We start from the raw sequence: 25,378 nt of genomic DNA, 5'->3' as shown, positions 1-25,378 counted from the left end.
CTTGTTACAATGAGCACTGGGTGTACATGCAACAGTTCCATCACTAAATTCTACCCCTGAAACCAATAATGCAATATATGTTAACGAACTTGAATTTAAATAAAAATCTAAACAAAACAAAAAAATGGACTGGGGCTGAATCCTAGCTCTGCTAATTATATGGCCTTAACTTCCCTGTGTCTCAATGTCTTCATGGGTGAAGTGGGGATAAGAACTGTATTTTCCGTAAGTTTGTTGTAAACATTAAAAGAGTAAATGTGTAAGGCACTTAGCAGAGTGCCGCACATGTACTAGGTGGTGTAAGTGTATTTAGTGTGTTGTGGGAGATTTAGGGAGAGGAGAGGAAGCAAAGATGGCTATGGATTTGGTGGAAACACACCAACGGATGGCGGGTGGTGCCATATAAATGCTCTCTAGGTACACAGAGGCGGCGGCAGTGATTTACTGCTCAAAGGCTGTTTACAGACCGTCTGTTTATATCAGAGATCTGTTTAAGGACCTCAACCTTGACATGTTCCTACTCCTGAAATGGAGACATCCTCTATAGAATGTGAAAGAACTGCCCAGGATTTGAGAGCAGCTAACAAAGACACGGATGTCCAAGAGGAAAGGCTTCCACATCTGACACTGAGGGATTCCTCAGAGCAATGATGCCCCCACTCTCGCTGAACGAGGCCACCAGCTGACAAGTCCTCCCAATGCACTGAGAACTCCGTGTCAGACTTAGCAGGGCCTTGTTTTTATGCTGGAACAGACAACAAAGGATCATAAAACAGACAAGCCAAGCTTAAAACAATAAAAACAAATTCAGAACAAACAGGATCCCTAGAAGGAAAATAAAAATTACTCCCAGAGAGAATAGGGATAATGTAGAAAAGAGGAAAACTAAAAAAACAGGAAAACCACCTCCGAAAAGACTCTCAAAGTGAACACAGCATAGCCATAAAAACTAGAAGAGGATGAGGACGCCTGGGTAGCTAGCTCAGCTGGCTGAGTGTCTGCCTTGGGCTTAGGTCATAATCCCAGTGTCCCTGGATGGAGAGCTCTTGAGTCAGGCTCCCTGCTCAGCAGGAGAGCCTACTTCTTCCACCTCTCCTTCTGCCACTCCCCCTGCTTACACTCTCTCTTTCAAATAAATAAATAAAATTTTTTTATACAAAACATAAACATGTTTTGTTAAGTACAATTTCATATTTATAACATTTAAGATTACAATTGTGATTAGATATTTAGGATACATAATATATTCTTAAAATATATAAGTTATATACAGACATTAAAAACTCAGTCTCCAAAATACTCAATAAAGATGTCTGGATGACACTTATAAAACTGACCTGTTTTTTTAAAAAACAAAACAAAACAAAACAAAAAAAAAAAAAAACAACTAAAAGAGGATTCAACAAAAAAGGAATAATGAGAAATAAAAATAACTCTTACAAGTTAAATGTATTGGCCAGTATTAAAAATTTTTTAAAGACAGATAAAACATTGAGCTATCTTTCAGGGGGAAAAAAGAGACAAAAACAGAACATGTGGAAGAGATGTTAAGAACAGGGACTTAATATTGGAAAAAAGATCCAACATCTTAACAACTGGAGCCCACAAGGATAATTCAGAAAACACTTTTCTTAGCAAAAGCAGACGGCAAGACCTCCTCTTGGCTATTGCTGAGTACGGTCAAAAACTCAGGAGAGGGGGCACCTGGGTGGCTCAGTCGTTAAGCGTCTGCCTTCGGCTCAGGTCACGATCCGGGATTCTGGGATCGAGCCCCGCATCAGGCTCCCGGCTTGGTGGGAAGCCTGCTTCTCCCTCTCTCACTCCCCCTGCTTGTGTTCCCTCTCTCGCTGTGTCTCTCTGTCAGATAAATAAATACAATATTTAAAAAAAAAAAAAAAAAAAACTCAGGAGAGAAATCTCGAGTAGCTGACAGAACTATAACCCAAACAGGCACGTATTTCCAAAAGCGTTCAACTATTTGCTGGCCGAATGACTCCCTAGTCATTCCCAATGTCATTGAGCTTACACAGTAGAATGAAAATGTATTCACAATGCCAGTTGCGAAAGTTATAGAATTCCGTGGCATGTGCAGGAATAAATGAATAAAGGAGCCCCAATCATGACCAAACCGGAATAGAAACCATCACAAACCATATTCACTGGCTGAACATCCTCCTGAAATGAAACCAGCCCCTCACTACAGGTTTGCACTTGTTCCAGGAAAGAGATGTGTCCCACATGAAGTGGCAGGGCAGGTCCGGAGGCCGTGGAGCTCTGGACCAGGTCCTGGGGACACGGACTCTCATCCTGGCTCCAGGGCTACAGAGCAGCGTGACTGAGGCAAATCCCTCAATCCCTCCCGCCCTCAGGCTCAGGAGTGAGGGCAGAGGCCACTTCTGCTCAGGGTCCACAGGAGAAACTTCGCAGAGTTAAGGTGTTAATACTGCACTCCGCTGACAGGCGAGGAGCAAGCAGACAGACTGACACAAGGTCAGAGCCAGCGGCGGGTGCCAATCAAGGACACCACTGAGAAGGTCAGCGAGGGACAGACAGGGTGTGGGGTGTGCTCGGGGACAGCAGGACCAGTGCTCCTGTCACCAACATCTGCTTAACTGAACACAGGCAGGATGTAAAGAAAACTCTCTTCTGTCGTTAACATTTATGTAGAAAATGGTAAGTGTGTCACTTAAGTCATACAATATTATGCTTGCGATCGATCTGACTTCTCTGCTAAGCAAAAATTTCGAGTGGACTCACTTGAGGCCAGGACAGTACAGGAACAGAATGTTCTAAAATACTTTAAGGGAAAAAGGACCAATGAACCTTGTCTCTGCTCCCTTCGAATAGAAACATTGCCAGAATTTACTCTTTTCCCCACTGACGCCTTATTCCTAGAGGAGCACACATTTTTAGAGAGTTTCTGAAATTAGGATCATAGTCACTTGCTGCAGCTGTAGAGGGCAAATCCAAGTATCTGGAAGGCAGAACGAGACCAACTCTGCCCACAGGTGATGCAAACCGGCGCTCGTCAGCCTCACCTAGAGGGGGCAGCAGTGGGCCTCGTTTTGCCAGATTTTTCTGATTTTTCAAGTTAAAGTAGAAACCTGGGAATTTCTATGAAACCCTCAAATTTTTATTTAAGGAACGAATTTGTAGTTTTTAAATATTCTAAAAGCCAAACAAAATAGATCTTCTGACTGTATCCCACCCACGGGCCACTGGTCTGTATCCTATGCAATATAATTATGGTAAAGGATTAAAAAAAAGTCAACAAACCTTCTTTTTAAGAAAACTGATCAAGCAGAATCAATTTATAAAACTGTTGGAATGGAAAGAAAAAAAAATTGTTCTTTGCTTATTTTGTTTATGTTGTATCCTGACCTCAGTCTTAGGTTGTGACAGGCCAACCCCTCATGCAGAGCTTTCTGGCCCCTCTTGTGAAAACGGAACGTCACAAATGCACTGTGCTTTGCTTTCTCTTCTGCCCTGAATACTCTGGTTCCAGCCTACATGAGGTTTTTCCGGCCGGGATAGTTAGAAAAGAGAGCTGGAAGAGGAAAGTAAAGGCAGAGGAGGACCAGAAACTGTGGTCCAGATATATTTTGTTTAGTCTGTGTTCTTCTTTTTGGTGGGGTGGGAGGGGAAGGACGTGGGGAGGGGAAGGAGAAATGTGGTGGAGAGCTAGTGCATTCTGGGGCAGCACTCTCCCACACCAAGGTCAGTGGGAAGAGGCCTGAGAAGCACCTGTGAGGTCAGGAAAACAGAAAATGAAGAGGACCCAGAGCATCTTTTACCTCAAGAGTCTATCCTGTTGCCATCCCAATGAGATACTTCCCTTGTCACTGCTTCACAAAAGGAACTGCACACTGGAGGGAGAAAAGCCACTGAACTACAAGGCAAGATAAACATGTCCCTGCAGATCACCAAACCTGCAGGAGAGGAGATGCTGGTATGTTTACCCCTAGCGAGGGAGACTGAAATGTAAAAGTAAACAGTATCCATATTGTTCATTCATACTCTTAGTAGCCCTTCTTTACTCTTTTCTATCAGGGGACAAAAACACTGCTGAAAAACCGGGACCAGCAGCTACTCTCCTAACTGCATTCCTCACATACCCCCCCACACACACACACACAAGATCTTCAGTTCCTGGAGCACGGCCTTTGAAGAAGGCTTTTCAGGAACACACACTCTGCAGTCAGGGAGACACGACTGTATTGTAAAGTGAAGTGTCGGGATTTAAGCAGAGCGAGACATACCTATGAGAAACACAAACCTGGCCAGTTTGGGAAAGCAGACTGTGACTAGACTGTGTAGGGAGACAGTAAAGGTTTTTTCAGGAAGAGAGAAGCTTGAAGGAAGCGGTGTTTTCAAGGGATTAAGAAACCAGTGCAATAACAAAGACACACAAAGAATTATCAACATATATACTCAGCTGCAAGAAATCGAGTTCTCCAGGAGCCAACCAAGTACACAGTACAGTGAATTTACAGTTATACCGAAGGACGCCGTGGAGAATAACGGTATAAAAGGAAATCTGAAGAGCTGTCAGGGAGAGGAAGGGCAGCTGTACAAGGACTCCAAAATGAGAGCACGGGACTCTGGTCCAGGACCGTGGGACTTGCTGCTGTGAGCCCGACAAGCCCTCCTCCATGACACAGGGACAGTGCCAGTGCTATCTTCTCACGCTGCGGGGGCGGGGAGAGGAGACACAGGGTGTGTGCTCCCCAAACACAGTGGGGGACTGGAGAGGGGACAGCAGACTTCCTAGAACTGAAGGCTAAAGAGAGCAGCTCCAACATCACACGGTAAAATGACTTTCATACATGAATTCTATACTCAAGCTACTAACTGAGAGGATAAAACACATTTTATAAAGCTATGCCAGAGCTCAAAAGATACAATTTCCACCAAAAAAGTGAGCTAGAAAAAAAAAAAAAAAAAAATGAGAAAACGAGAAAAATGATCCATAAAACCATAGCCCCGAGCCCTCCCAAGCTGCCACATCCCTTTATGACTCCTTACATTTGCACAAACTTTCCTTCTGCCTGGAATTCCTTTCTGGACTGCTCTCTGCCCCCTCCTCTCCTCACCCGGGAAACCCTGCCTGGTGATAGGAAGAGCCCACGGTGGCCTCTGAGATCCTTCTGGGGTTCCCCAGCAGGTCAGCTGCTTCTTCTGCTTCCACAACATGTTAATGACCTACTTCAGGGCCTTCACAATGTGACCCACTGCCAGCCCTGCTCCTGTCAATGAAGGTTTCCCAGGACCCAGCCATGCCCATGTGTCTGCGTGCCACCACCCCGCCCCCGCCCGGCTGCTTCCACGTTGAGTGTTCAGACAGCACAGCTTCCACAGACACTTGCAGGACCGGCAGAGTCTGAAACACTCGCGTACTACCGGGCCCCTTCCAGAAAGCCTGCTGACCCCCACACCAGAGCAGCACTTCCTGATTCTGTCATTCCTCCAACAGCCGGTAAGAGGATGCTGCCTCCTCTGGGTTCACCGTGAGCCCAGAGACCCAGCGCAGTGCCTGGCACTGGGCAGACTTGCTCCAAAGTGGGCTGCTGGCTGCGCCAAGCACGGCCCAGGCTGGAACCCAAGGCAAAGGTGTGGTTCCCAAACTGTGCCCAGAGGTGCCTGCGAGGCACGGAGGCCAGTGAACTGGGGTATCTCGATGTACTTTTAAGTTGTCAAAGGAAAATAGCAACATCACTGTCCGTCACTGTCAGAACCTTCAGCTCAAGGTAGTTCAGTTTCAACACCAGGCCATGCTACCCTCCTCTCAATGATCTTGTATTTTGCAAAGACAGGGTCACTGGATACTACAATAAAACACAGGTACCATCCATTCAAAAATCCATGTAGAAACGGGAACAAGGGTGACAGCGTTCGACCTGTTCCCAAGGTTAGAGAAGCTACGCAGTGCTCCACAGGTTCACACATGCGGCTTTTTAAAGAATAAAATAAAAATGGGATTTATCTTTTTAACTGTTATGCATTATTTTTCCAAACTGCTACTCCAGTGTCAGGTCATAAATACTAGGTTGTTTGGAATTTAGTACCTCCTAAGAACTGTGAGGCGTTTCTCTTGACCTGGGGGCACCGCAAAAACAAAGAGACACCAAGAGCCCTGTGAAGCACGAATGTGGGAGTCCTACTGTCAACTGAATCCACAGGTGGGAAAATAATCCTACCAAGGACCTTCTGCTGTGTTACAGATCTTTGTAGACTCTGCAGGGGATCGTGTTTCCCCAAAAACAGCGCAGTTATTTCTTGGTCTATGACTTTGTTTTTCAGGATCCTTAGTTCCTCTCCTTCAGTTCTGGTGATCTTCACCCCAGGGAGACTTCCCCGTTCACTGAAGAGCCCACTCACTATGAACTTGAGCAAGTCAGAACGAATTTGAGTACCTCACTCTGGTGCTTGAATCCTTTGAAGACTCCCCGCTGCTCCAACATCAAGTTCCTGGCCAGCCTCAAGGACAAATCCCTTCAACAGTCTTCTCAGCTCCACCGTGCAGCGGGCTGACTACCTCCAGCTCCCCACATTCCCCACAGGCCTTAGGGTCTCCCCTCAAACCACTGCCTCTGTGGGATGGGCCCCATGGCCTTCTCCAGGTGCTCCAGGATCCGCCCGCAGCTCTGCCACACCGCCCTGACCAGTGATGTCTCCACGCTCGCCTCTGCCCTCCTTGGGGCTGTCAGCAGCCTGGTCCGCAGGAGCCGTCAATGAATGCTAATGATGTCTAGCGACAAAAATGAACTTGCTCTTGCCTCCTCCCACAAGGTGAAACACCCTATTATTATGCCAAAGAAAGGAGCAGAAGGACACTCCTCCTGCCAAGAGGGATCTCTAACTTGCTGGGAGAAAAGCAGCAGAGCAGCAAAACTTCAAAAAAGGATCTGGAACAGCTCTATTCCCCACTACCTGGTTGCCCACACTCTCACCAACAGCAAGATTATTATTATTATTTCCTTAATCTCTTCCAACTCTTAGGCCCTAAATGGCATTTCCTTGACTATGGAGTCAGAAGTACTTTTCATGGGTCTATTGGCAATCCTCAATGCTTTATATGTAAGATGCTTATTCTGTCTTTTGCCCATTTTTTCTAATCAGACATTAATCTTTTCTTCACTGCTTGATAAGAAACAAATCCTAACACCATACCATAACATGCATATGAACTGGTACCAGTGTTGCAAATATTTCCAGTTTGTTTCCTTACTTTTCAGTGAGGTTTCTGTTTGACTTTAAGTCAGATTTCCCAATTTCGTCCTTTATAGTTTCTGACCATGAACTCTTTCTCATGCCAAACCCGTATAAATGGTCACCTATATAGTTTTCCAGTCTATTTAAGCCTTTTTACATGTGAAACTTTAATCCATATGAAATTAATTTGGATGTAGGACAAGAGTCAGGAACCCAGGCTCCCCCCAGCCCCCAAAGGTCACACTTACCCTAACACCATCTATTAAATGATCCGTTCCTTCCCCCGCTGACTAGAGATGCCCTGAAGAGAGCGCTTCTCCTCCACTTCCTTGGGGGACTCCCTTATTAGCCTACTGCTCGCTCTTCACTGAATTGCATTATCGATTCTGTGGCTTACATTGTTCACAACTCATGATCTCCACATCTGTACTTCCAGGACTGGCCTCTTCCCATTTACAGATTAACCCCCTGCCCACTAGGCAACTGCTTGCTTGTCTACACGCCCCCAATTCAAAGGAGGTCCTGCAAGAGTGACAGAATCTTTTGATGCTACATATCTACTTAGATAGCTCTTGGATCCCTCAAAAATCTCCACAGGTATCAAATTACACTCACCTTCCCTTCCCTACCTGCTCTTATGCCCCAGTCCTGGTTCAGGGCACCAGTCTTCTCCTGGGTCACCCCAGCGAGAGTAATCCTAACTCCTCCTTCTTCCCCAGCCCTTCCACTGACTGGTCAGCTCTCCCTCCTAAAGGCGACCTGTCTCACTCCCTGTCCCTCATGCCTCTCTCCACATCCCCTGGCTCTGGCAGGCCCTCAGCAGCATCGTGGCCCAAGAACTTGAATGCTGGCTTAACCCACCCGGTGGCCTCCAGCTTCCACAGTGACTCTCCTGGCTTTGATTAGCTTCTCCGTCTCTGACCCACATTGTCCCTTCAAGCTCCAGGCCAACGGTCAGGAGGCTGTCCAACCAGCAGCTCCGACTACAGGTCCGACGTCCAAGTCAAACTTCAGCCCCACAGTCTAATCCTCCCCTTCAGCTGTTTGGCATCTTTGCCTCCTGGCTCTCGCAGATCATCCTGCCCAGATCCTGGCATTCTCTTCGTGTTCCCGCTGCCCTTTGCTCGGTTTTGAGTTCAAGCATTTCTTACCCCACACCAGGTACTAAGGACACTATTCTCTCCTTTCCTCCCACCCTCTCTTCCCATTAATTATGAGCTGCTGAAGAGCAGAACTTATCTTTACAACTCTCTTGCATCTAAAGGGTTTTTATATGCACTATATATTCCAGATCTATTTAGTGAATTGAACAAATCCATCCACACAGTGTCTTTGGTGAGGACTGAAAATATTTTGATGACATCCAATTGTTTCTTTACATTCTGAAGAGAAAGTTGAACAGGAGGCTTTTGAATGCACCTGTCTGCTACAGAAAACTTTATGAATAAAAAAATAAAATTGGGTCACATTGTTGGAGGCTTTAAAAAATATACACAGAGTAAAATGATCTTTAAAGTCCTTTCTAAATTCTAAAAGGGAAACAAATACTATGTAATAGTTTTGTGTGGTTGAAATGCTGGTTTTAGCTAAGTCCTCTGTGATAATACAGACTTACAAATATTATTTTTCAGACATCATGCATTGTTAATGCAATATTTACTACAGGTAGTCACTGTTTTAAGTTACTTAAATGCAATTATCAGATTTAAGCCCCATAACCATCTGATGAGGTCAGTATCATTATTCTCCCCTTCTTTTTAACAAGGAAAATGAGGCACAGAGAGGTTTTTGACACTTGCCTGAGGTCACACAGCTATTCAGGGGCAGAACTTGGATCTGAATCCAGGCCTGATTACCAACTTCATCTCTGCACCGTGACACAAAAATGAAAAACGTGGCGTGGAAAACTCACTGAACCGGAGTCGTGAGTCCTGGGCTCCAGTCCCTAGTCCACCACTGCCCAGGTGGCAGGTATGTGACCTTGAACAACTCTCCTCACCTCTCTGAAATCACACAATGATGACCCAGGGCCTACCTTCCCTACTTTACACATGCTAAGAAATGCAGAGCTGTTTTAGTCTTAGGACACCTTGCTTGTCACCTTGAACTGGCAGATCTGGAATGCCAGGAGGGACGCTGCTCTCCTCCACGCTGCCCAGCTGCCCACTGCTCCTGGGAGGGGAAATTCCACCCGCTCTCCCAAGCACTGCCAGTCATCACATCATGTCCAAGGTCAAACAGCCTACGTTCAGGGAACAAAAGAGCAAATGGCTACCACCTTCCTATTCTCCTCCCAACTCTGAAGTACGCTCCTAACTGGTTAGCTCTTTAACTCAGCAGACAGGTGCAAACTCAAACCTACTCAGGAGGACCAGCCCGATGGAGTGAGTGAGGCTGGCCACAGGGACGAACACGGAGCGCACAGGTACGGCAAGTAGCTCCCAGATGCGGCTTTATTCTAGACAACTGCCATGTAGGAACATGGGTCCAGTGCAGTCAAGACCTTCAAGGTTTTCAAAAAGGGACAGGGATGCAGGTTTGGTTTGGTTTGGTTTTGTAATGTGAAATCTCCTTATGTTTAAATGCTGGCAACTACTTCTTTATGAAACACTATGTGGGCCAAAGAAAACACATCTGTAGGCCAAGTACAGTTCGTAGGGCACCAGTTAACAACCTGTTTTCAAAATGTATTGGCATTAAAAATTCTTGACTTGCTGTTGAAATAATCTTAAAATATAAACTGTTTCAAGATTTGTATTTCAGTGTACAGATATTGACGAAAATGCGCCTGAATGTTTTCTTAACATTCTTTGGGGCTGGACTCTCAAAGCTCTCCTCTCCCAAAGAATTCAAATGGTGCTTTTCTGTTCTTTAGGGTATTATTTAATTCCAGATCTCCAAGTGCTAAACATCACCTTAAAATGCAAATGCTTCTCAAAAGAAAAAAAGGAAAAAAAGAACGAAAAGAGAAATCTTTAGCTTTTGACCACCATCAGCAGCATCTTCAAAGCTTTTGCGAGCCTAGGACTTCACCTTATACTCACTTGAAACTTCTAACAGAGTGGAACAGAGAATGAAAAATGCAACAGAATTGATTTCTGGCCAAACTGTTTTGGAAAGGGATGTTCTGTGGGCCATACAATCAAGAAAGCAGATTCTACAGACGAGAGCCATGTGCGCTTGACACTGATCCCGGGTAAGAAATACAGAACATGTCAGAAAAGGGACCCTAGGCCAATGTACTTCAGCCCCACCACACCCCCTCACCTGATGAGGCTGCCCACATGGGAAAGCAAGCGCCAGAAACAGGAGGCATTTGAAGAGTATCTCTTCTAAATGCTTGAAGGGTCCTTATGAGCGAGAGATACAGGTTGTATACGAAAGAGTAAAGGGGGTGTTTTCACTACCACATGCTCAACCTTACTCAAGGGGGGCTAATTACTGGATGCTGGACAAAGATTACTAACAGACATGACAGTTTGGCTTTTCTTGACCTTTTCAATAATGAACTGGATGCTGACACAGGAATCACATTCATCAAATCTGTGGATGAAAAAAATGGGCAAAACAGCAAGTATGTTGCATTTTATAATGAGGATCCTAATAAACTAATCCAGTCAACTAGTCCAAAAGATAATTTAGCAGCGCTCATTTCAGGGTCCGAAATCAAATGATGCAGATGCGGACAATGGCATCCCATGCAGAAAATGAACAAATATAGGCTGGGAGAGACATGATTTAGCAGTAACACGTGGGAAAAACACAGAAGACGGATCAAGGAGAATGGGCCAACAATGGAATGTAACTGCCGAAACCAGGACAACAAGGACAGCTCTTGTGTCTCATTTTACCACAATGCCTAATACCCTGTCCTCCAGTGGCAGCAAAATGGGAGGATTCACTTCCAGTCTGAAAAATCAGCAGGTAGGTAATCCAATAGGAAGGTATTCTTCATTCCAAACATAAGCGGTTATTGTCTTTCCTACTGCCCAAATCGTTTATAAAGTTCTTGCTTCAACATAAATCTCACTCCACATAGTCTTATCCCATCTCTCCGTGGGTGTGCCTGCTCCCAACTGTCTTCTCAGCTTCACTGAGGGACAAGTGACCGAACAGGATACATCTCACGTGTACAACCTGCTCACGTGATGATATACACAATGAAATGACAACACGATCAGGTTAACAGACACATCTATCACCTCACAGTTTTTTGTGTGTGGAGGGGGTAAACATGCCTAAGATCTGGTCTCTAGAAATTTTCAAGCATACACTACAAACTTAACTACAGGCACCATGCTGTCCATGAGACCCCCCAGAACTCCCGCATCTTGTAACTCAAAGTTTGTAACCTGTGGCCAACATCTTCCAGACTTCAACTGCTCCCTATTTTATAATACCACCCACGCTCAGGGACCCCTTGAACACTTAGCAACCTAAGGGTAGGGCACCAGCAGATCTGTGTTTGGGAGCTCTGAGGACATGGGAATGCTTCTGCTGAGTCTAATCAGAAGCTTCAAGAAAGGGCAGGGCAGACTGGGTATGAGAGGAGCTTGCAGTCTTCCCCACTCTGTGTGCTGCTGGTGTTAAGAAGGAAAATCCACACAGACTTGAGGGACTGGGCCTGCTGGGGACCTCTTCTCCTCAGCCTAGGCTACTGCAGGGCTCCTCACTGGTCTCTGGATTCCCAAGCCCTCCACAGCACAACCAGGAGTCATCTTTCTGAAATGCTGGTCTCACGTGCCTGAAATTTTCCATCACTCTCCTGACCCACTGGAAAAGGGGCCAACTTTAGCTGAGACACGAGGCTCTCCACTGTTTAATGCCACCTAACCTCCCACTCCCACCTCTGCCCACATCGCCCCTGTGCTCAGGTCCCACCAAACATACCAGACTGGGCTGTCCTCTGTGTCACTGGACATGATGTGCGCTCTGCCCAGAATCTGTCCTTGCCCATTTAACAAAGAGCAACCCACCCTTCCAAACTAAGCTCGCACTGCCCCACATCCAACGTCCCCCAGTGTCTTTTATTATTGGTCTCCAGAACAGAGACAAATTTCAGTTGCCATTTACCATCTAGATTGTCACTGTTGCCCACCTCGTAGTACAAGATATTTCTTATTGTCTCTCCCAAAAGCACAAAGACAGCTGGCAGATCAGACCCACTCAGCCAGGCACCTGACCTTCACTGCACCTGTAAGCATTTGAGCTTCTGATCCCAGCAATACAGCCCTTGAAATGTCTGAGTAGAGCAACCACAGCCCTGACTATGCGGCAGTGAGCTGAAAAGTTCCCAAACAGAGACATCTGTACTTTTATCGAAGCTGGCGTTTGAGAAAAGGCAAACGGGCTAAATGCAATGTCTACCCAACAGCCTCCTGTCTGCATGTCAACACAGCTTGGCTGCTCTCTTCTTGCCAAACATACTCAGTCCGTCCCACTGAGAGAGAGAAAAGAGCACTTCTTTCTGGAAAGCGATCGCCCCCCCCCCCCCCACAAAAAAAAGGAAAGCTACTGCTGATTCTAGTGGGGGCGGGAAGGAGGGAGTGAGGTAGACCATGGAAAGCAAGAGAGCGGGCAGAAAAAACATAAGTGACAAATAAAATGTTGGTTCTGCTGGTGCCTCTGACCTGTGACATGACTTAACCTTCCATGCATTTTAGAGGCACGAGGAAAAAAGACTAGTGAAACCATCTTCTTTTATTAGGGCCAGATGGGGGAAAACATGAAATGCAAGGTCACCGCTTGTCATGAAAGTTCTGAGGCTTCCTCCGTGACTGCTGCAGCTACTTTAGGTCAGAATTTGTCAACCATTGCCAACTTCAGAACTGTCCTCGCATTAGGAAATTCCAAAATTAATGCTGTTTGGTGTATTTTAAGCTGCATGCTTTATTGCCCTCATCCTCCGTAAGATCACAGGCTAGAATTTCTCTAATGGGATACCCATGAATTCCATTCGTCCTGAATTTATTAGTAGGAACCCATCTCAATAATTTTATAAAAGATAACATCAAAAAGGCATGTCCTTCACAGAAGAAACATGGTCGCAATTTTAAGACTATCAGCCTAGGATATTCTCACATGTGTATAATGTAAATCAGTAAATCCTCACTGAAGGAAATAACCTTCTCTGCTCCTCATGTCATTTGTGGAGTAAGCAGGAGGCAATGTTTGTGTTCACTGAAAAGAAACATCACAACAAAGTTTCTTTCAGAACTGCCGGAGAGGAAATAAAGCCTGCCTGTCAGTTGTGGCAATACCATTTACTGAGTGCGTGTGAGCGCACCTCCTGGCCAGGCCCTGCCACCATACTGCACACTTTCCATGTCCTGCAAATGAAGGGGACATGCCTGTCCTGGCCTCTGCTCTGTAGCTGAGCCTGCCCACTGCCTGGGGGGGGGGGAAAAAAAAGGCCCCTAACAGTTACTGAATGAGTCAATCACATTTCATTCCAACTCTACAAAAGGAAAAGATCCGATCTTCACCTTCAAGAACTTACCATACAAGACTACTAAAGACAGAAACAGAAGGGGGGTAAAAAAAAAAAAAAAGCTTTCAATTCAAAATAAATTTCTTGGCAATGGAAAGCATTTCGGTTTTAAAGTAAATAAAAATTCAGCAAAATTATTTCCCAGTGACCAAAAGCAATGAAATATTTTGTCAGAATGTCCCAAAATGCTTTTCACAAGAGTCTGACATAACCTGTAAAACAAGTTATTCTGCTTAGAAATTCTGTATTAATAGGAACATAATATTGGCCTTAATCACTAATCAGATTAGTGAGGCCAAGGTAACATTTATCAAACACAACCTGCACATACCTGAGCTGGAAAGTATTGTTCCCATTTTACAGACAGGCACAGAGACACAAGACACAACTTGCTCAAGTTCACAACCCGTAAATGGGAAACAGCATCTAATCCCGTTCTCTTAACTATGTAACATGCTTTATATAAAAGAAATCAGGAATACTGTAATAAAAAATAATAGTCACCTGCAATTTCAACACACAAAGATAATCTCATCGAACATTTGGTATATAATTTTCCTGGCATTTTACCAAATTGTATACACAGACAGACAGACACACACATGCTCATTCTCTATTTACCCTCCAAAACAAATAGCCAAAAAACTTAGGTCAATTTACATGCCATTTTGCAATCTGCTTTTTCAGTTTGCAAATTCTTTCTTTCTCATCAGTAAATTACTCCCCTACCTCACTGTTAATAAATAAAGGGTTCTCTGTTACATGTACATACCGCAATATTTGTAGCTAATCTCCCTATTATTGAGCACTTAAATTGTTTCTAATTTACAACTATCATAAACAAAACTACAAAACCATTTTTGCAAATTAGAGGGGTTTTTCTCTGTGTACTTTGCCAGGAAGTCACCAGAATCTGGAGATGTGTTTTCCCCAAACTTCAGAGAGCACCCCCTTCCCAATTTTGAGACACTCCACCAAGCAGACTTCCCACCAAGAGTCACTGCTGGGGAGAAAGCTACCGATGGGAATGGGAATACGGTATCTGTAAACACTGTGTAGGTAAGAACCACTGCTATAGATTGGTCTCTGTACACATGCTTATTTCTTTTTCCTTAGTTTAAATTGCTCGTGATGGAAATGCCTGACTAAGGGACACTGCACATTTTTGAGGCTTTCCATGAGTAATGCAAAATTGCCCTCCTGGAAAGTTATGACAACTGAAACACCCACCAGCAGCATTTGAAAGTGACAATTCCCCAAACCCACCAGTTGGCTAGACTGGTTTTTAAACAATCAAATCCCTATATAGCCTCAAGTCTTAAAAATAGTGGAACTATTAGTAAAACATATCTAGAAAAACGGCAAACAATTCAGACAACAAATGCTGTATTTTAAAATACATGTGTTTTCAAATAGGATATATAAGATGTTAATGACATCAAATCCCAGCCGACTGAGCTTACAAAAGGACAATTTGAAAATTTAGTGAAATCAGGGTCAGTAAGGTACCAAGCTACTAAGTAAAACCCCACATCTTCACTTGCCTATCTGGCTAATATTAAGCTTAATATTGAAGGGTTTAATAGCAATATGCCATATTTTTTAAACAAGAAACTCATGAAATTGTACATTCTTTCAAATTTTATAAATACTGTACTATCTTATAGTCAATACGGCAATCTGAAGTTGTTAAAATCCTGTAGATATTCATTTATCAACAAATATCCTAACACCTACTATGGGCTGGACAATGTTCTCTATTGAGGACATAATGATGGACCCCACAAAGTCCCTGCATTCAATGAGCTGCTATTCCGGCAGCGGGGAGGGGGTGGGGGGAGATGTGCTCAGGACCCTTCAGGGAAGAATCAGCAAATCATGGTTACAATGCCAGTCTGGAACCACTGGATTCTTGGGCAAACTGTAACCTCTCTGGGTCTCGGTTTCTTCATCAGTGAACTAAGACGTTGACCAGATGACCCAAGACTTCTGGCTCTCAAAATTCCAGACTTTGGTTTCATTTGAATGTTTAAGTTCTTATTACTGATAAGAGCTTTGCATTTTAAGCTCTATATAGTTCGACAAAATCTGAACGTAGATTTCCAAAAAAGATAATTTTACATCTACAGTAAAACTCTGGTGGACCCAGGTGTCTTCAAGAAATCAACACAGGACAGGTTCCAATTAAATGAAGATGTAAGCTCCCAACTTTAATGGTTTCTTTGAAGAGGTTTCTGAAATGCCCTTGCCTCCTTCCCTTCTGTACTGCACTATAAATACGGAGAATGAGATGTGAAACAGGACCTCACTGGTACCTCAGCAAGCCTCCTAGCTTGCGGCCAGGGATGGCTGGCACCGCAGCTTTCAGGAGGCGCCCTGGTGCCCTCAGGGTCTGCAGCACTGGTGGATGCTCACTCCTCTGCAGCTTACACCCACCCTCGACTCAGCGGACGCACAGGATTCTGTCTGCAGAACGTCTACAGCTCATGGCCCCGTTAGCATTTCTAATATTAGAAATGGGAAGCACTTCTTCTGCCACCACTTGTTATTTTCCACCAGATGTTCCTGCCACCACCATTTCAAAGTGTCCTCAGATCCAGGGTCTCCCTGCGGGCTGCTTCGCACAGCAGTCAGAGGAAATGCACCGCAAGGGGCCTCAGCCTCCAAATCCCCCCTTTAGGGAAGTGCCACACGCACACTTTCAGGAAGTGATATCGCCTCCTTGTGGTCTGTCCAGATACTGTCACTTAATAATCCAGAGAGAATCTCAATTACAGGCACAGAGGAGGATTCCAAGATTCTTCTGCACCTGGCGTACAAACCAGGAGAACGGTTGTAAAAGCCAAGATTTTTCTCACCTCAGTGCAAAATTCCATGAAAAATTCACCCACCAGAATTTTTTTCTCAACTTTCAACATAAAACCATAAAACGGTATCTGATAAACACCTTTGCCCAAGTGAGGGACATGAGCAGCAACGATTGGTGAGAGGGTTTATGTGCTGTAATTTTAGATGATGTAAGACAAATTTGCAATTCCTGCATCTCTATAGTTCACAGAGGAAATAGAAGGAAAGTAGTAGAAGTACTTTAATTCAACCATCTAAGCCGCTAAGTCACCACAACCAGTTACATATAAAACAGATGTGTACATGCTTCGGCTACATAAAGAGCTTTTTACTGCAGGGACAGTGACAAAGGACAAAGCTGACTCTCCTTGAGCCTTAGAGGAGTCGCGGAAGCCATCCTTTACATAGTGTTTGTGCAGAGCTTATGAGAAAAAGTTGGAAAGATAAACCTAGACACAACTTATTGGTTCTGGCATCAACCAATTAGAACAGAAAATTAAACAATTCAGAACCCTCATTCCGCAAGATGACAAAACTCCTAATGGCAGACAGAAGCCAAAAAGTCACGGTCAAGAGAAAGATAACAGATTCTTATTAGACATGTATAACAATTACTTGGCTCAAAACTCATTTCCCACGCTTTCAATTAATATAAAGGAACATGTATTTAGAATGACAAACAGATTAGAAGTTGGGAAGAGGAAATACCACGGTTCCTGATAGTCCCTAAAATAGAACATGAACACATTCTTCCTGTGAGAATAAAAGTACCTGCACAGAGTACATATATTTTATTTGCTCGTTAGTCTGACATCTGCCCAAAGGAATTAATGCATTCAGTACACAAAAAAAGGGGGAGGGCATCTTTGAAAATTTTATACTAAAGCAGCTAACAAAATCTACTGAAATCAAAGATGAAACTTCTGACTACATCACTCAGAAATCACTATAATGTCCTGGAAAATTAGGTAGGTTTTTAAGGCTTCATGTTTTAATTTCACGGAAAAGCAGTCAAATGCAACCAATGTAAAAACAACAACAACAAAAAACCAAAAAAAAAAAACAACTAACTTTGAGAGGATGAGGTGTGTAACTGATTTGGTAACATCAAGAGCCAGAGCCAAAATGGAAAGCTCAAATGAGACTCCTGAATCTAAGCAGTTTGACCAAAACCAGGCAAGATTTTTTTTTTTTGAAACTCTGATTATTCATTAATTCAACAGATATTCCCAGCCCATCCTGACCGCAGCTATTCCTGGTGGTGAGAAAGAATGGGGAGTGATCAAACCCCACCCACTCTCCTGGAGCATCTGGCAGGTGGAGGACCACCACCATCCACGGCCTATTCCATGTCAGCGAACATTCCTTCACACACACGTGAACACCCAGTGCACCAAATGCAGTGCCTGCGGGCTCCGGCCTGCCACTCTCCCCATCCCCTTTCCATCATAAACCCCAGCCACAAAGACAGCCCCAGTACCTCCCAAGAGAGGGGCTCAGACCCCCCCCCCCCGCCCCGCAGGGCCTTTGCACTTACTGTTCCCTCTGCCTGAGCCACTCTTCCTTCAGACCTCTAAACACAGATGTCTTCCCTCATTCAACTCTGCTCAAATCTCTCCACCTAAGAGAGAGTGTTCCAGGGCTGCTCAATCTAAAACAACAGCCCCCATCCTGCCCCTCTTCACTACAGCAACTCTTATTATTCTCCAGTACATAGCACTATTTGGTATTACCTCCCTTATTGCTTCTCTGCTTTTTGTTCATCTCCCCCAGTAAGATGTGAAGTCATTTACAGCGGGGTCTGTCTACCCTGTGCACCGCAATACCTGCAGTCCCCATCAAGCTGTCTGCAATGTAACAGATGCTCAATATATACTTACTTAAGAAGAACGAATATAGGCAATATTAGCAGTTTTGTAGTACAATGGTAGGTGCCACATAATAAAGGGACAACACCTTAAATGCTAAAAGAGTTGATCAGTTGGAAAAAACTATAGCTTACAGGAGTCTTAAAACACTAAAAAATAAATATAACGAACATTTACAGGTCAACACTGGCTAATACTCAACTTTTATGCTGTATTAGGCACAATCTCTAGGATTAGCAGTACAACTTATTCTATTAAGTCAGCAAATGTTCATAGCCCATCCTGACTGAGGCTGTTCCTGGGGGTGAGGAAGGTTGGGGAGCAATCAGCCCCTGCCCACGCTCCTGAAGGTGGGGGTGTTTAAAGCACTCTGAAATGTTCATTTTTAATTTAAATGAGCCAAATATTTTCTGAAAGCATGGCCCCCCCTCGTTACTCATACCCTTCTCCCAGACTGTAACAACATTAAATAGCAGATATTAGTGATAATCTACAGAAGGCAGGCATTTTAGTGCCTAATGGTAAACAAGCCCTATGGAACCAAAACTGCCTTCATCTTCAATTTAATCAAAGGCACAGTCTTTTCCCCAGGTTCAGAAATATTTAATCTCTTGTAAATTTTTCTTACAGATTCTTCTTTAGAGTTTATGTATGTTCTTTTTTACTCAGAACAAAGAGGCAGGGTGTTAAATCAAGGTGCATGACTTTAGTTCCTGGCCATCATGGATCAGGCTTCCCCACAAAGACGCCAAAGATCCTAATGGATCATTATGAAATTACACAAAAGCAAGAGGTGTATACTGGAGAGTAGGGGCATTTGTTTCCTGGAATGTGAGGCAAAGAAGTCAATTACTGCTCCTCTGGGCCTTTGGGAATAATTAAAATCCACTTACAAACCTTAAAAACGACTGTTTTACAAAAATTTTACAACAAGGTATTAGAAACAATCTACACATATCTCAATAAAATGGAGGTTAAATAAATAATTGTTCACCCCTACTGGAGTACTCTCAGCAGCTCTTACAGAATGAGACAGCTCTTAAGTACTGATAGAGGGACTGCCAAGATTCAGTACTCTAAGGTAAGGGCTTGGAGCTGGTGCAGAACAGCTTATACAATGTGTCCTCGTTTGTGGAAAGACAAATAAAAAGAACACATACAAAATGTTTATACTAGCATAAGCTATATCTGGAAAGATATACACAAGGAACTAGTAACCCTGGTTCCTGGGGAGAACAGGGTGCTATGTTTCAGAGAGGGGACAGAGATGCACAGTTTGTGCTCCAGACCTTTTTATGTCTATTCAATCTCCTACAGCGGGCACAGAGTGCCTGTCGCACAAATTAATCCAATAAATTTTAATATCAGAATAATTTATACTCTTGCCAACGTATTATTCAGGAATGATCATCAAAAGTACAGGCTTTCAAAAATCACAGAAGTTTCACTTGACAGCAGAGTTCCTGATCGTTAATTCCCAGAAGAGAATCCAAGTCTCCACTAATTAGAGAGGCTAGCTTGTGATCTCACCTATTACAAAGCAAATAAGCCTCAATTCAATTCTTGGAAGGGAAAGAGCTAAGTTCACCTTAAAAGCATACCTCGTATTTAAATTGAGCTTGTTACTACCTAATGAAGCCTCCAAATTAACAGTTTCCACCTAATGATAAAACAGAAAGTCAATGTAAAAAACGAGAGGAGAGTCTGGAGTTTCTGAAAACACGCTATACTTATTCCCTTCTTCTGCCAGGCTTAGACAAGGAACCCTCTGATATTAGTGAAAGAGGATTTCACATCTGTGGCAAAATAATAATTTTAAGGGGAGGGGCAAGCATCATTTGCACTACACAAACGCTTTAATTTTTCATTTGTAAGGGATGGAAATTTGCTTAAAACTCAAGTTAGGATTCATTTGTGGACCCCTGACTAAATGATAGTACTATATCACATTAATTTTACTCCAAGCAAAACTTTTAATGAAAGACAAATCTGAAACTGAAAATGAACATGTCAGAAGACAAACCTTAAACTGAAACCCTTCTGCTGAAAAATTTATGTTAAAAGAACACATAAAAAGAAATGCAAAAAATTAATTTCTATACAAATGCTACTCAGTAATCGTACACGTTATATCAATATTGCCTGCATTAACACCCTCCACAAAAAGGCACACTAAGATACCCAACTGAGAATAAAGACCTTATATATATACTTCGGTAGCGGAAGATGGGGACCAGAATCACATTACTCAAGCCTAGACGTAAATGCACAACCACTAGAAATGCAGTCTTCTGTCGGGGTAAGGATTCAAGATTCCAGCTCCCCCCTTTTAGACAATGTTATCAGAAGCCGCATCTTTCATGAAACCCAACTTTGTTCACTAAAGCTTTAACTCTGGGTTTTTTGAGTCTAGTGCCTTCGGATATAAACACACAAAAATACAGGTAAATCAAATACAGTATAAATAAGGGAAGGGAGGAAGAAGTGGTTTCATGAAGAGCTGAAGTACGGGGTCACGAAATCAATCGGTTGATTCCATCTCCAAAGTTAAATAAATATTAAAGTCCCCCCCCCCCCCCCGTCCCCCAGGTAGCCTATGGTCTCAGAACTTACTGCCCTATGTGGGGCAGAACTTCGCGACCGCGGAGTAGGCGCCCTCCGGGTCGCGAGGTGGCCCAAGGGCGCGCGGAGAGCGGTGCGACCCGGAGCGCTCCCCCTCCCCCGTCCCTCCTTGCGGACGCCCCCAGACCAGAGCCGACCGGAGCGCTGCCCTCCACCCCGCCCGAGCCGCCAGGCGCTCGCGGCGACGCGCCCACGGGACCGGGCTCCGGGCTCCCTGGCTCCCGCTCCCCACACCCCGCGCCGCGCCCACCCGCCTCCGGCACTCACGGGCCGCTGCCGTGCCGCTATCTCGCCATCCCCCGCCGTCCGCTCGGCCGCCTCGGCCGCCGCCCGGGGGCTGCCCGGAGTCCGCAGTCGCCCGGGGACTGGAGGCGAGGAGGAGGGGGGCCGGGCACAACCCGCCCCCGCCGCCGCCGCCGCCGCCGCCGCCTCGCCTCCCCTGCCCCAGCGCCGGGCTGCTCCAGGCGGCCACGGGCCTGGGGCCGCCCGCTGCCCTCCGCGAGCCCCGGGAGTCGCCGCCGCCGCCAGAGCCTCCTGGAGCCAACGCTAACGGCTACGGCCACGGCCACGGCCGAGACGCTTCAGCCGGGACTGCGGCGCGCGGGGGCGGTGCCTGCACGCCGCTCGGCGGGGGGCGCTGCTGTCCCGGCCCCGCCCCCAGAACCGCCCCGCCCCGCCGCCCGCGCCCCGCGCGCCCCCGCCGGAAGCCGCCCGCGCGCCCCCGCCGCCACAACCCCCCATCCCCTCCCGCGCCCGGCCGCGCGCGTCCGGCGCTCGCCTGCGGGGCCGCCCCTGGGAGTTGGAGGAGTGCGGCGGCGCGCGGAGCCGAAGCGCCAAGGGTGACGCTTCCGCGGAGAGTCCTGGCCGGAGCGAGGCGGATCTCGGAAGGTCATGTAGGAGCCGGAGAGAGCGAAGCGGCCGGGCGGGTGCGAATCCTTACGGAAGGCCGGCCGAGCGCGCGGCGGCCCTGCGGGGAAGGAGAGTGGCCCCCCCCAAATGCTGTCAGTGCCCATTGCCAACATTGCCTAGAGGATTGGAAAGTGTGGGGCCGTGTTTTCGCTTCCCCTGTAAAAACACATGAAAACCAGCTTCTGCGCCTCCTCGAGGGTGGCGGTTGGTGGGGAGGGGCGATCGCTTAGATTTTTTGAGTTACCTAAAATGCGCCCAGCGCTGGGGCCCTGCCGCTCACGCCACCTTCCTTCTTGGTGGTGCAGGGCTCCCTCCGTACTGGAGGGCCCGCGGGGGCATTCTGATAATATCCTGGAGCCATCTAGTCTTGCCTCCAAGGCGTGGTGGGCTTATTTGTACAGAGAAGAAACGGATCCCTTAATGGGGTGAAATTTTTTCCTCCGTGCATTGTTCCCATTTCCGCAGTTTCACTTGGCCTCGATTTTCTTCCAGAGTAATGCACCAAATGAAATTAGCTGGAGAACGCTTGATGGCGCAGAATCATGGTTTGAAGATGTTTACACTCCATGCCGGACGCGTTTGATGGTGTTCTCTCCGGCACAATTAATTTTGCAAAGTTCAGAAATGTGCCAGATAGAGCCCTTGGCACGCAGAGTCACAGGGCTCTGTAGACACACCTTCAATAGGAAGCCAGCTTGTTTGTTTTCATTTGTGATTTATTTGCTACACCAGCACCAAGGCCAGTGTGTTTTCTAGAGAACTTTGGGTGAAATTCTCAGTTTTTAAATTGGCAAAATGAAGCTTATTTTCTGAAATAACATTTCCTTGTTGATAATGTAACTAAAATGGGTAACAAAACACCTGCAAGAATGTTAATGGAAAAAGTAAGCTTTAGAGACAAAAATATGGGTTTCACAGTAAGACATGGTTCCTGCTAGTGTCCTAATGGCCAACTCCATCCATGTGCATATTTTATTTTACTTTTTTATTCCACGTGTGTATTTCGAACACCAAAACTAAATGCTGCCCATGGTCCCTAAGATCTTGTTTGGAAAACGTGCCTCTATTAAGTGTACCTGAAGCTCTGTTTAAGATGTACCACGTTGGGCACCTGGGTGGCTCAGTGGGTTAAAAGCCTCTGCCTTCCGCTCAGGTCATGATCCCAGGGCCTGGGATGGAGCCCCACATCAGGCTCTCTGCTAGGCAGGGAGCCTGCTTCCCTTCCTCTCTCTCTCTGCCTACTTGTGATCTCTCTCTCTCTGTCAAATAAATAAATAAAATCTTAAAAAAAAAAAAAAATGTACCACGTTGCTTTTTGTTTATCCCGGTTCTTGAGTCCATGATGGTTTGGGAAATTTATCATTATTCGTATTGGGGACTCCCACAACTGTGTTTTCCAATAGGCACAGTGCCTAGGTTCCATAGTAGTTTAGGGTGTAGTTTCAAAGGGAAAAAATTAACATTAAGATTTAAGAAAGTGTTTTAATATATATTAAAGAATTTGTCTTTATACTAATACAATGTTAAAATATAATTTTTAATCTTTTTTTAATGGAGGAAGGTATTCAACAGAGGCCTAGAGCTCCCCGAATCATGTGGTCTTGTTTCCTGGGATTTGAAAAGTTCCTTTTCGTGAAACAAATTTGCAGTTTTAAGCACATCAAATGCTAACTTTTATGACTTTGTCTTCCAGATAGAAAGAAAGAAAGAAAGAAAGAAAAGAAAAGAGAAGAGAAGAGAAGGGAGAACATTTGGGGGAATAATGCCTAGCCTAGCATCCATTGGTTACATACCATGTACCCAGAACTGTCTATTACTCCTTTAATCCTCCCAACTCACCTGTAAAATAGGTACTATTATCACACCTAGACACTGATGCAGTTTTTGTGAGGCCTAAAAATTGGGTAGTCCTCTTAAAGAAAAAGGAATAATGGAAAAAGAAAGAAAGAAAGAAAGAAAGAAAGAAAGAAAGAAAGAAAGAAAGAAAAGAAAAAGGAATAATAAATGCAGCATACTCACGCTATCCCAGCAACACCCAGTACAAGGGACAATGACAAAGCGAACATCCACGTGGAAAAGGACCTCAATCTCAGCTGACCATGGCTAAAATATCTTACTTTTGCCAACTGTATAAAAATGTACAACCATGTGAATATATTGCCAGGGTCCTGCCAGGGCCTTGAATGGGGGCTTGGAAAAGATGCCTTGAAGCTTAGCTTTAATTAGCTTCACAGAAAACTGCCTCTGATGTATACCCAATTCATAGGTCAAGAAACTCGGGGACTTGCTGCAGCTCCTAAGGGCCACCATAGTGCCCCCCCCACACCCAGGTCTGGTTTGAAAATAGGGGGTGTACACACTTCTCACGAGAAATAATGGATTTTGTATTTCCGTAACAAGGCAAGGGGTTTAAAAATACGTTAGCAATGTTCTGAATATGACTAGGCCAAAATTCAATTTGCAGCACTTGATATGATCCTGTTATCTGTGCTGACAGGAGTAAATTTTTCTTAACTACTGTGTGAAAAGGTGTATTAACCACTGGGGATTTTTAAAGGAATATCAGCTTAATTTCAAGTGCCATGGATTTCACTCAACTTCAAGGGTCATAGGCTAGTCAATCTGTAAATACTGTCTTATGTAGTATTTACTTTTTTACAATTTCCTGAGATGTTGCAAAATAAATATCAGAACAAGAATTTGTTTTGGTCTCTGCTTAGATCTCCTACTATGAAGAGCCCGACACATAGTTCTCACTAAATGTTCCTCTGAAACAAAGAATGAAAGAGAAAAGATCACTTAATGAGAAGTAAAATGGTAGGTTATTATTACAAGCTAAAATTAAATGGGAATGAAGCAGCAAATTGTTAAATTTTAACGTCTTGCTGGAGAGCAGAATTTAGCTTCTTAGTTATTTTGTGACCAAGATTTGTGCTCTTCTTTCCAACTTTCTGTGATTCTCCGTATTCCTGTTTTGTTCATTTCTCTTTTTTTGTAAATAAGATTTCATTTGAAATGCTTAAAATATAAAATGATCTCTAAATGTAACAAAAATCATAATCACACCTGTAATGGAAGTTCCCGAAACAAAAGGCTTTGTTCTTTGAAAGGATTGATCACCCACAAAAGGAATAACCTTGATATGATAAGGTTTTATTATTAAACTATTTCCATTTTGGACCTTAAGCTGGCTTTTGGGGATGTGTGATGCAACGTGTATAGTGTTTATCAATCGGCGGGCTGAGACTTGGCTGTGTTCCTGAAAGAAATTTTGGAACTAAATAAAAATATACAAATTCAGTATAGTTATTAATCGGTGAATAGTTGAAATGAGTGAAAGTATTCTTTGTTTTAAGTCTGCCTGATAAATGTAGATTTAAATTGGTTTATTTTAGAGCACAGTTTTGGACCTTAATTAGATCTTTAATTA

At 44.6% G+C, this 25,378-nt stretch overlaps 1 protein-coding gene across 1 annotated transcript in view; it reads right to left on the bottom strand.

Annotated features, from left to right (window-relative positions):
- LOC111140973 (LIF receptor alpha) overlaps window positions 1-21,359 on the bottom strand; it is a 73,592-nt gene extending 52,233 nt beyond the window's left edge. Inside the window, exon 1 of the mRNA XM_022493260.1 lies at window positions 21,307-21,359. The gene's annotated coding sequence lies outside the window, so the exon portion shown is untranslated. The remainder of the gene's footprint in view (window positions 1-21,306) is intronic.
- Window positions 21,360-25,378: the final 4,019 nt, after the last annotated feature.

This window comes from Enhydra lutris, unplaced genomic scaffold (genome assembly GCF_002288905.1).
Source record: "Enhydra lutris kenyoni isolate GAN:26980312 unplaced genomic scaffold, ASM228890v2 scaffoldscaffold5, whole genome shotgun sequence".
Taxonomy (NCBI): Eukaryota; Metazoa; Chordata; class Mammalia; order Carnivora; family Mustelidae; genus Enhydra; species Enhydra lutris.
This window is presented reverse-complemented; position numbering and strand designations above follow the sequence as displayed.